Consider the following 12,708-nt stretch of genomic DNA (forward strand, 5'->3'; position numbering starts at 1 on the left):
CTGTGGCCCTAACAAACTCTTTCTTTCTCAAACTGTCAGAGCTATTTTTAATCCTGTAACTGGATTCTAAAATATAGGCTCTACGAAAGACAGCAAATCTCCCGCAACTTTTCTGTAACTTCCAAAGAATTGTCATTGTCTCTGCAGCAGCTGTCTTGAGACAAGGCTTAGAAAACAGAGGCTGGGTTGAAGAGAGCAGCCCACAAGACCTTGGGCAGATGCTACAGATGTGCTCCTAGTCCTGGGGCCATGACTAGGGCAAGGCAACTGGGGCTTTGCCACACTTCCCAGCCCCATTCACAGGGGCTATGGGGCAATCCTGCCACCTGAGGCAAGGAGCAAAGTGCCACCCTGTGACACCAGGGTACCCTCCACAGAAAGAGAAAGCCCATGCTTTTAGAAACACAAGAGGACATTGTGGCACCAGGGTGGTCCTCTGCCCACCGAAACAATGATAAGGACCAGCACAGCTATGGTACCTGCATCTTATACGCTGCACTCCAGAAGTTGGAGAGGACTGCAAGGGCTTTGGGGGCAGCCCCATCTTTTCCCAAGAAAGAGGAGAAAGACCTGAGGACCAGCGGCAGCAGCACTGTTTCCAAAACCCTGGCTGCAGCTCCTTCACACCAGGCCCTTTGGGGGAAGCAACTTGTGAAAACAACCTGCATAGGCTATTCTCCAGGCAAGAGGATCCCTCTGGCCTCTGCTGTTTTCCAGGAGAGGCTGCATTCCCCCTCCCTACTAGGGAAGTCTGACAAGGCTGGCTAGAAGGAAAAGCAGAGAGATAGAAGGAGGAGAGGGCAGGCTGTCCAGGATGTGGAAAGCTCTTAGGCTCAAATAAAGTTACCTTAGCTGGAGTTGGGTGTGTAGAAGGAGAAGGGCAGCTGGAGGAGGAAGAGGCATGGAAAGGATGGGAAGGTCTTTTTTTAAAGGAGGGAGGATTGCCCTGATTTTCCCACTAATTTTCAGCCTGGCAGGGCAGGGCTCTGCTTCTCGTGCATGCGACCACCCCTTCCCACATGCGACATCCCCCCCTCCCCGCCACAGGGTTTATCCCAACAGGAATCAAAAGGGCTGAAAACGATCACTGCTAGTGCACAGAAGGAAGAGGAAAGTTGCACAGAGAAGGGCAGAGTCTCACCCCTACAGGTGCACACCTTAGAAGGAACCTTGCCCTGAACACAAAAGGGTAGGACCTGTTGCATCGTCTTGAATTTTGGTTAAATTCCTTTAGCTGCAAAAGAGACATAGCAGAATTAGCTTCAAGTTCCCCAGAGTAGTCTACCCCTTTTCCTCATCAACTGGCACTTACAGTCTCAATAACGTACTCTGAGACATTATTAGGAGAAAGAATATAAACAGATTATTTAGTTACAGTGAACAGATAACAGCAAACTGAACAGACATGACTGAAGGACTTTCAGCAACAGGCCTCGACAGACTGACTGCTTCCAACACACGAAAGAGAGGGAAAGAGAAGCCCTTAACAGATAGGCAGACCTCTCTTTGAATTCAGAGACAGGGAAGGAATTTATTGGCTAGTGCTGAAGAGATTGACAGTCCCCCCCAGCCCTGAAAGGGTCTTCCCAGCAACACCAAGTAAAGGCAGCAAGTGAGGTTGCAAAACCCCCACAGGACCAAGCAGGCATTCTGTAGGGAGCCGATTTAAACATGGAAGGGCAACTTGGGAAAAGAGTGGGGAAATCCCTACTGAATTCAGCAAGGTGGAAATTTAGAAAGTGGGGGACCAGGAAGTTGAGAGTTTGAGAAGGGCAAAGGTGTAACTATCAAGCTGGGATAGCTGGAAAAGACAAGCAGAAAAGAAGGGGTCTAACTAGGTCCAGTTAGGCAGTGACAGGTTTTACTTTCCTGGGCTCCATGATCACTGCATATGGTTACAGCAGCCACGAAATTAAAAGACGCCTGCTTCTTGGGAGGAAAGCGATGACAAACCTAGACAGCATCTTAAAAAGCACTCACCTTGCCGACAAAGGTCCGAATAGTCAAAGCTATGTTTTTTCCAGTAGTGATGTATGGAAGTGAGAGCTGGACCATAAAGAAAGCAGACCTCCAAAGAATTGATGCTTTTGAATTGTGGTCCTGGAGGAGACTCTTGAAAGTCCCCTGGACTGCAAGGAGAACAAACCTATCCATTTTGAAGGAAATCAACCCTGAGTGCTCACTGGAAGGACAGACCCTGAAGCTGAGCCTCCAATACTTTAGGCCATTTCATGAGAAGAGAAGACTCCCTGGAAAAGCCCCTGATGTTGGGAAAGTGTGACGGCAAGAGGAGAAGAGGACGACAGAGGACGAGATGGCTGGACAGTGTCTGCGAAGCAACCAAAATGAAATTGACACAACTACAGGAGGCAGTGGAAGACAGGAGGGCCTGGCGTGCTGTGGTCCATGGGGTCATGAAGAGTTGGACATGACTAAACAACTAAACAACAACTAGGTCTAACAGCATCAGGAATGCTGCCTTTTTGTATATCAGTGTCATTGAGTGTGAATTCTGTTCTCCTGGGAACATCCCTGGTTACCAAAGCTTGGCTTTGAGGAACCTCAGAATCAGGCATTTTGGAAACAGAGTTCACCCTGGCAGATACTCCTCTTCCTCTTCTCCTGTGGGGGGCATGGGTTGACCCTCAAATGCTACGGCACTCTTCTTCTCCAAGAGCACTGTGTGTGGTGAGGGGGGCGTGTATGTGTTTTCAAGGGACAGTGCATGGGAGACCATATACTTTTCCTAGATGCAAAAAAGGTTAGTTAGAAGTCTGCTTTTTATTCACAAAGTAGACAGTGGCCAAGGGTAGTAATAAGCCACTAACTGAGCTGTGAACCTGCTTGCCACAGGAGTCGTTGCTTGAAGGTCTCCATTTCCTCATGATCCAACTATGTGACACAGCTGGAGTGCTCTGGGGCAAAGAAAGCACAACATCGCACTTCCTTGTTTGAGCCCCGTGAAGATAACTGTCTTTTCTAAATTACAGGAGAACCAAGAAAGTTGTATTTCTGTTCCAGGTGCCTTTAATGGTTCTATAAATCTGATGGCATTCGTGCTTGCCCCTTTCTGCCTGCTTCCTTCTGACCTTTCTTTGCCTCCTTATTTTTGCTTCATTTAAGAGCTTTTTTCCCCCCTAAAACTCTCCTTTAAAAATGTGTTTCTTCTCTCCTTTTTGGTTTTTTTTTCCTTTCCCCTTTCAGGAAAATGGTAGAATAATTTAACTGGAGGAGTAAAATGTGTCTTGAATTCCAGTCTGGGGCTTTGGAGCTTTTTAAAAAAGAAAGACCATAAAGCAACATGATTGTAAAATTATGAATAGTAGCAGTGGATAAAGATATTATCATGATCATGATCTTCATGATGATGAATCCCTCTATACTCTAAGGTCACCCATTAAAAGTAAATGTTAATAATAATCATGTGTTGTCTGCCTTAGGGCAACTCTTTTCAAGGTTCTCCAGGTAGAGAGCACTCAGAAGTGACTTACCATTCCCTTCTTCTGGGGTGCCCTGGGACTGTGCAGCTTGCCCAAAATCACACAGGCTGGCTCTTATGGAACTGAATTCCTAACCTCTGGCTCCATGGACAGATACCTAAACTACTGAGCTATCCAGCCAGCTAAAAGTAAATGATAACAGGTTCTCAATCAGGGAAACTAATATTTTCTGCATGGCTCATAATTAGCCTTTGGAACTTAGGACTGTAATGGCCGATGATGGCCATTGGCAGAACTGGCAGTAAAAGACGGGGGGGGGGGGCGAAGGCATAGATAGAAGGTCCACCAGATATTACCAGCTATGGTAATGTCTAAATGGAATGTCCATATCCAGAAGCAGTGGGCCTTTGAACTCCAAGGACAAACAGTGGAGGGAGGCTGGTGAGTTTCCTGCTAGCATCTCACTAGCCAATGACAGGATGCTGGATTTTACTGGGCCATGGTTTGAATCAGTAGCACTCTGTTGATATCTTTATCAGTATATTAAAATATTTTATAAGGTTATACATCAGTCCCCTCAATACCTTTGGATATGTATTCAGATTTCAATAGTGCTGTGTACCTCTCAAATGAGGAGGGTGGCCATGGGAGGAATAACTGTAGTGTAGTACCGTTTTTTTTAAGGTAGTCGACCTGTTTAGATACTTAATCTTCCCAGTGTTTAACCTCTTTCCCTGATTTATCTTCCCTGCCTTCTCTGTCTCTGTCTGTTTTTGCAGATGATTAAGTGCTTAACCAGAGGTAAATACAAATATCATTACTGAGCAGAGAGATCACACTGTGAAAAAGTCCCACAAGCCACTAGAGTAAATTAGAAGGATAAATAAATGGAACAGAGAGCTAATATAGATCAACCACCGACTGGATTCCCACGGGCACTCTCTTCTCTTCTCCTTTTTATATGGCAGCCTGTGGTACCTGAGCTCTTGGGACAATGTGGTGTAATGGATGGAGTGTCAGACTAGGATCCCAAAGACCTGTGTTCACACCCTCGCTTGGCCATAAAAACTCATGGAGCCACGTGGCAGATGATTCTTTGAATGTCTCACATGCCTTGAAACCCTCTGAGGCTCACCGTAAGTGAGATGCACCCTGATGGCACCTAATAACAACAGTGTTACAACAGCTCAGTCAAGCCCTCCCACACACCATCCATGCAAAGCAGATTTCCTAGGGTGTATAGATTTTTCCTGGTGCCACTGTGAAGAACTGAGTGGCAAAGGAATACACACAGGAGCAGCTACCCTAACATTTCCCACCCCACTCCACCCCAAAAGTTTGTGCTTTGCTGAAGGCTTTTGACCCACCTCCATCCAAGGGCCACTCTAATAGCTCACGTGTTGCCATGATGTTGGGGAACACGATTCAGAGCAAGTGGGAGGCACTCAAAGAAGGCCATGTCTTCAAAGCATCCTAGTTCCATGGGTGTCTCCTATATCAGTGGTCCCCAACCTTGGGCCTCCAGATGTTCTTAGACTTCAACTCCCAGAAATCCTGGCCAGCAGAGGTGGTGGTGAAGGCTTCTGGGAGTTATAGTCCAAGAACATCTGGAGGCCCAAGGTTGGCGACCACTGTCCTATACTACTTCTCTGGCAGATAGGACTCTTTTCCCAGTGACCAAAACATAGTTGTAAACAACCTTTTCTGATTATTAGAGTTGGTGACTGTTAGCTCTTATTCTTTCCCCTCACCTATCCCTGAAATAACGTGTTCCACCACTACATTGTTATAGTCATACTGTTGAGAAAATTGACAGGCAGAAGATGCCAAAGGGGGTACCACTTTTCCATACCTTTTTATTCCCATAAAGACCCTCCTCTCCATTTTTTTTCTTCCTCTTGGCTATATTTAGTGCAATGGTTCTAAACAATGATGTTGTATTGCATGTAACCCATTCTCCAAGAGTTATTAATTATTGTACCCACTTCTTTGACTATGAATGATCAGCTGTATCATTCTGTACTTTTTGTTTCTCACTATGTCTCAGCAGAAATAATTTAGCTTTATCAGTGTTAAATGTCCTATAATTTCTTGGTCTTTATTCATTCCCTTTTATTTATTCGCCTGGTATAGTTCAACGGGTTAGAGTGCCTGACTACAGAATCCTACTGTGGAATTACACCAGTATAAGTATAATTGCATAAATCATGGCAGTGAATTGATGCTAATTAAAAAATTGGAACTCACATTTGTCATCACAGGCCAAGTCGTACAAACTGGCATGTAACTAGGAATGGAAGTCAAATAGTAGTGATTCACTGTTGTGTTCTACACAGTTGCACTTACACAAACACAAATCCACAACAGCATTTTGTCCGTCAAGTCAACGAGGCCCCACTCTATTATTTTAAAAAGTTGTGTAAAATTTGAAATTTATATTTTTGTATTGTTGTTATTTTATATTGTTAAGTAACTCTGACTTATCATGGCCCTCTGCAGGGTTTTCTAGGTATGAACTACTCAGAAGTAGTTTACCATTCCTATCTTTTAGGGGCCCTCTTGGACCATGAAAGATGCCCAAACCTACACAGACTGCCTCTTCTCCCAGGAGACATAACATAGAATTGAACTAATGGTTGTTGTGGGTTTTTTCAGGCTCTTTGGCCGTGTTCTGAAGGTTGTTGTTCCTGACGTTTCGCCACTCTCTGTGGCCATGGGCATCTTCAGAACTCCTGATACTTAGCTCCATCCCACTGAACTATCAACTATCTGGGGTCCTAAACCACAGCTCACTTAGCTTGTGAAGAAATTTGGCACTGCCTTTGGTGGTAAGGAGAAAAGGAGAGCCACCGAACCACCCCTTTGCCAATACTAGGAGCCATTAGGGCAGAGGGAGGCATCCATTTTAACCAGGACATTTAGTGTCTTAGGAAAAGGCAGCATGTTGTTATTTATTTATTTATGTACTTACTTGGTGTTTGCATTTGTTTTGTTTGTTTCTTACTTCCAGTGATGGGGAAAGATGCAATTAAGGTTTTCTGCTTCATGTGCCATAATAACTTGGCTACCTTTGAATACTGCACACCTTGGCACAGATGGATGAGATCAAAATTTGCTGTCCTGCCTCAGGTAGAAAAATGTGTTGAGGCATCCTCGCTGGAGAGGTAATAAAATCTAAACAGATGATTTACCCAGCTGAGGAAGCATCCACATAGCTTCTGCATGTGGCAAGCAACACCACACAAATCATTGTGGCACCTTAGAATAATTGATTTACTATGGCATACGCTTTCTTGGAGTAGAGTCCATGAAAGCTTACTTTGTTCTAATGCACCTATCCATCTTTAAGATGACTAACATATAAGTTGCTTTTACTGCTACAAACGACCTACCACTCTAGAAGCATTTTAAATTGCTAGTTTCAAATGGGAGCCAAATTATTCTGGCACTTGGGGCAGAAAATCTCAGAGGCACCTCTTGGGATCTCAGCAATAAAGTGACAAATTAAATACAGTAACTAAGTACTTTGACTCAGTTGAGTGGGTGGGGGGGAGATATCTGTTGCTGTTCCATCTCAGGCAGCAGCAAAAGTCCTGGGGATCCTTCACTCTAAAGAAGACCATGGCATGAAAATGGATCGGTATAGACACATTGAGAAGTGGGTTTTTGAGTGGGGTGTGTGATTCTAGAAGAGGCATCCGAGAGTAATGCTGGAAATTGCATAGGGGTAGATATAGACTACTTCACTTCTCATTGTTGTTTTTTGTTGTTGTTTTAAAATATAAGTCACATTGGGGATTAATGGATAAACAGATCAGTGTTTCCCACATTCAAATTATCCAACGTGTGACTAGAATCTAGCTGTCGTCCTATTCCTGGCCACACACACACTGGTTAGTAGACCCTCTTCCTTCTCTGAACATTGCGGGTACTTTGACAGCATTATGTACCCAGAGGAGAACAGCTATGCTTGCAAACACAGCGTTGTCTGTGCCAACAGGAAGCCTTACAGCACCTGCTGTTCTTTGATCATCATCATCACCTACAATGGAGCATACATCTCCCTTGTGTTTCCAGAAGGCATTCCTTGCCCGTAGCTCAGTCCTCCACTCTATAATAGTCTCAGACCTATATGATGGTGCTGTTGTTTTTAAAGCAGGTAATGGCATATCCATTTTAAGCCTGAGCAAAAATCCACAGATTGTGCTGAGGTCCTTCTATTTGTTTCCCCTGAACCTGAAAATGTAGCACCACTAATAGAAAGGGAGTGAGGTACAGTAGCAGTACGGGGGGGGGGGGGAGAATGCAAATATGAAACAAAGAACATTTTGCTGTAACACAAATGAGCAATAATTTCTATAGGGTGGCCACATGAAAAACCTGAACTGTGTTCGGGGGCCGAACCAACTTTACTTAAAAATAAAATGAAACTGTGATATTTTGATTGTTTTTATTTTAAACTTGTTAATCTTCACAAATACTAAAGAGGTTTTTTTGCGGTATGTTAAAGATAAGCACCCCTTCATGGATTGCAGCCTTGTCCTGGCGAAGGGGCTTGAGTAACTCAGAGAAGCTGTGGGCTATGCCGTGCAGGGACACCCAAGATGGACAGGACATAGTGGAGAGTTCCGACTAAACGCAATCCACCTGGAGTAGGAAATGGCAAGCCACTCCAGTATCTTTGCCAAGAACGCCCCATGATCAGAAACAAAAGGCTAAAAGATATGACGCTGGAAGATGGGCCCCTCAGGTCAGAAGGCGTCCAACATGCTACTGAGGAAGAGTGGAGGACAAGTACAAGTAGCTCCAGAGCTAATGAAGTGGTTGTGCCAAAGCTGAAAGGACGCTCAGCTGTGGACGTGCCTGGAAGTGAAAAGAAAGTCCAATGATGCAAAGAAAAATACTGCATAGGAACCTGGAATGTGAGATCTATGAACCTTGGGAAGCTGGAGGTGGTCAAACAGGAGATGGCAAGAATAAACATCGACATCCTGGGCATCAGTGAACTAAAATGGACAGGAATGGGCGAATTCAGCTCAGATGATTATCATATCTACTATTGTGGGCAAGAATCCCGTAGAAGGAATGGAGTAGCCTTCATAGACAACAAAAGAGTGGGAAAAGCTGTAATGGGATACAATCTCAAAAATGATAGAATGATGTCAATACGAATCCAAGGCAGACCTTTCAACATCACAATAATCCAAGTTTATGCACCAACCACCATTGCTGAGGAGACTGAAATTGAACAATTTTATGAAGATTTACAACACCTTCTAGAACTGACACCAAAGAAAGATGTTCTTCTCATTCTAGGGGACTGGAATGCTAAAGTAGGGAGCAAAGAGATAAAAGGAACAACAGGGAAGTTTGGCCTTGGAGTTCAGAATGAAGCAGGGCAAAGGCTAAAAGAGTTTTGTCAAGAGAACAAGCTGGTCATCACAAACACTCTTTTCCAACAACACAAGAGGCGGCTCTATACATGGAAATCACCAGATGGGCAATATTGAAATCAGATTGATTACATTCTCTGCAGCTAGAGATGGAGAAGCTCTATACAGTCAGCAAAAACAAGACCTGGAGCTGAGTGTTTCTCTGATCATCAGCTTCTCATAGCAAAATTCAAGCTTAAACTGAAGAGAGTAGGAAAAACCACTGGGCTCCTCAGGTATAATCTAAACCAAATCCCTTATGAATACACAGTGGAAGTAAAGAACAGATTTAAGGAACTCGATTTGGTGGACAGAGTGCCTGAAGAACTTTGGATAGAGGCTCGTAACATTGTACAGGAGGCAGCAACAAAAACCATCCCAAAGAAAAGGAAAGGCAAGAAAGCAAAGTGGCTGTCCAAGGAGGCGTTACAAATAGCAGAGAGGAGAAGGAAAACAAAATGCAAGGGAGATAGGGAAAACTACAGAAAATTGAATGCAGGATGAGATGGCTGGACAGTGTCTGCGAAGGAACCAACATGAAATTGACACAACTACGGGAGGCAGTGGAAGATAGAAGGGCCTGGCATTCTCTGGTCCATGGGGTCACAAAGAGTTGGACACGACTAAACGACTAAACAACAACAATGAAAGATAAGCAACTGATCAAATTTAGACAAAAAACTATAAATGGTTCAGTGAGAGAAATCCAGTCTGTCTTGGGCTTGAACAAGTGCTTGAACTGGAACGACGACCAGCAGGCCGGACAGGAGCATATGTGGCCCTCGGGCCACACTTTGCCCAGGTCTGCTGTAACAGCAAACCACCAAACATGGCAAGTAGAAGCTAGCTTTCAGTTCCAAAGAGAGTCTTCATCCTGCTGGGTAATATACAGCTGAGGGTGGTCCAGAAGAAATACAGAGGTTCTAAGAATCCATGGCCAGATGTTCCTTGTTTAAAAGCAAGTTCCGAAATTTGGGGTGGGTGGGTTTACAATCAATTCAGAGACAGCAGGTCTCAGGTTTCACCACTGCAGATTAGAACGTCCATCCCCATCTTGTTAAACAAAGAACTGTCAGCCCCTCTGCAGCCCCACCCATCTGGCCCTGATTTTTGGAAAATTTATGTTTCGTTTGCACCTTTTCTTAGCTCTGCAATGCCCAGCCCGTTGAAGACTTCTGCAGGAGTCAAAAGTTAGCTTCTGCTTGTGATGTTTTGGTGGTCTACTTAAGGTATCACCCACCTATGTCTTCCGATTGTGCACAAGGACCACACCAGTTCCCCCCCCCCCCCCGTTATCGCGGCAGTCCCAATATCACTTTTCCTATAAGTGCTTTTCCATCTGTAGCCCTGCCTGCATCCCTGGGAGTACTTCCTTCTCCCCTTTCTCTTTATTTGGCCATGTCTAACATGGGCAGTATATCTCCCCCCCCCCCCCCCGCTGCATTTAGGATTGTTCTCCCACTTTTAACTTCTCTTCCTCCCACTGTTTTTTCTGCTTATCTTGGCTAAATTCCCTTTATTATGCAACATCCGAGACCTCCTCTAAGCTAAAAACAAGCCCTTCTGTGGGGTGTTACACACTAAGGAAAAACAATCCTGGGAATATAGCAGGGTGGGTGGGTGGTTGTGGAATTGGGGCGGGGGGGGGGAGGGAGGAAGGAAATTTGGCTCCCAAACAATGTAGCTTGCCTTTACCAGCAGGGGTCGTCCTAGGGCCTGGAATAGCCTTCCAAGCCCCGTTCCCTTTACTGAAGAATTACTGCCCATCTGTTCTGCTGTTAAGTGGCTTCCTTGGTATCCAGCGTTTCTGTTTCTTTCTTCTGCGTGAGGTGGTGAGCCCATGTTTACACTAGACTGTTTCACTAGACTGAAGGTGGTGGTGGTGGTGGTGGGGCTCCTCACATGACAGCTTGTTCACCCATGCGAAAAATTCCGAACTTGGAAAGTTACTTTTTAGAAGAATGCACAAGAATGGCTCAAGGCAGCCACAACTGAGCAGAAGAGAGGTCTAATTACTAGCTTTGTTTCCAACATGCTAATTTTATGTGCAGAGAGACATTTGTTATATGAGGGAGAGTTTTCAAACCTGTGAGCTCTCCCCTGTAATCTGACACAGGGTTAGATCTTAGTGAGAACTGAACACTGGGTATCAATTCACATTAAATTTCCTCATAACCTCATCATCATCATGTGTCATCAGGTCAATTCTGACTTACGGCAACCCTTTTTTGGGATTTTTCAGATAGAGTATATTCAAAATACTGTACTTCTTCTGGGGGCACCTGGGGATTGTACAGCTTGCCCAAGGCCACACAGGCTGGCTGTACTCATGGGAGGCACAGTACACCATCGAACTCCCAACCTCTGGCTATCCAGCCAACTCATACACCTAAACCTGTTTATGGCTAATCAGTGCTGAAACTGGAAGCAGTCCTGATTTCAACACAAGGTAAAGTGACATTTTGGACTTTGGTATCTTCTCAGAGCCAGTTTAGTCATCTGTTCAGAACTGTGTGCTTCCAAAGCTCATTGGATGCTCTCAGGGCCAGTGCATGTAATTTTGCTACCTGAGGTAAAACACCAGACCACCTACACACCCAGATAGTCAAGGTGTATAGTACTCAAGGCTGGTCAAGTTACTCTGGAACCTGAGGCAATAAATAAATCTCAGTAAATATCTCTTTCCTGATCTGGCAATAAGAATATCACATGTAAAACAGCTATGAAATAATTTGCATCAAAGATTCAGCTCTTTGAGGTGGCCGCCTCCCTCTGTCTAAGGACAGGGCCTGCCCTGTTCTACAGCACTTCTTTTGCTTGATCGCCATCCATCCTAAGAGAACTGCAGCATATCAACTAGTAACAGAGACTTTAAAAAAAAACCTCTTTCATGTTTCTCCATCTGAAGTGTTGCTTTGCTTTATGGACCCTGGACAAGGCTAGTTGAGTGTCAGACAAATAAATGATAAAGTAATCATAACACCCGCTTCAAGCAAGATGGCTAAGGAGCAGATTGGTTGACCTTAGAGGTCTTCCGCTGCATCCCCAAATGAGACAACTAAAAAAGAAGGAGCCCCAAGAGACAGGCTTTTTCAGAAGCAAAGACATGTTTTGGAACATGTTTTCCTTTCTCTGCAAGCATGAACGTCCTTTGCCAACAACGAACAGAACAATGTGATTTCAGAGTGGGTTAAGCTGTCAAGGACTATTAAGGTTGCCGTGGCAACCTGTACCCAACCCTCGCACCACACATTCATTAAGTTCTGAATCAGAAATAGGAGGTGACTGTCTGTATGGTTTCCTAGCAATGATTTCAAAATAATTGGGGGGGGGGCAACACTTTTTTGCAACATAGGCTCAGGATCCCTCCATTCTGAGCTACAAAGATGAAATGCCACTCAAAGGGGCTGGGCAGTTAAACAAATTGAACTGGGTGGATGAAGCTATAAGTTAAAATGTCATCAGAACTGCCCCAAATGCATAAAGGTCTAGAAGGAAGACTGGTGAGCTTTCAGCGCAACAGGCTGGAGGAAAAACTCAGACAAATTCAGGTTCATTTTCTGGCTTCTCACGGCTTCCCTGGCAGTTTTCCCATAACAGTATCCAAATAAAAAGAGAAAACTAGATGCTTTTTTAGCAGAACACAGCCAGATTGAAGCTAACGCACAATATAAGCTTGTAAAGGAATAATTGGTTACATTTTTTATTCCACAGCAGAATATTGTCACGAGCTGTGTTTCATGCTATTCATATCTAGATATGTTTCTTCCTTTCTTTGCGTTCTAGTATTTCCTAAAATTATCAGCCTCTTTTGAGGTCAAATTTTATGACAGTCA

Source organism: Pogona vitticeps, chromosome 2 (assembly GCF_051106095.1).
Source record: "Pogona vitticeps strain Pit_001003342236 chromosome 2, PviZW2.1, whole genome shotgun sequence".
NCBI lineage: Eukaryota > Metazoa > Chordata > Lepidosauria > Squamata > Agamidae > Pogona > Pogona vitticeps.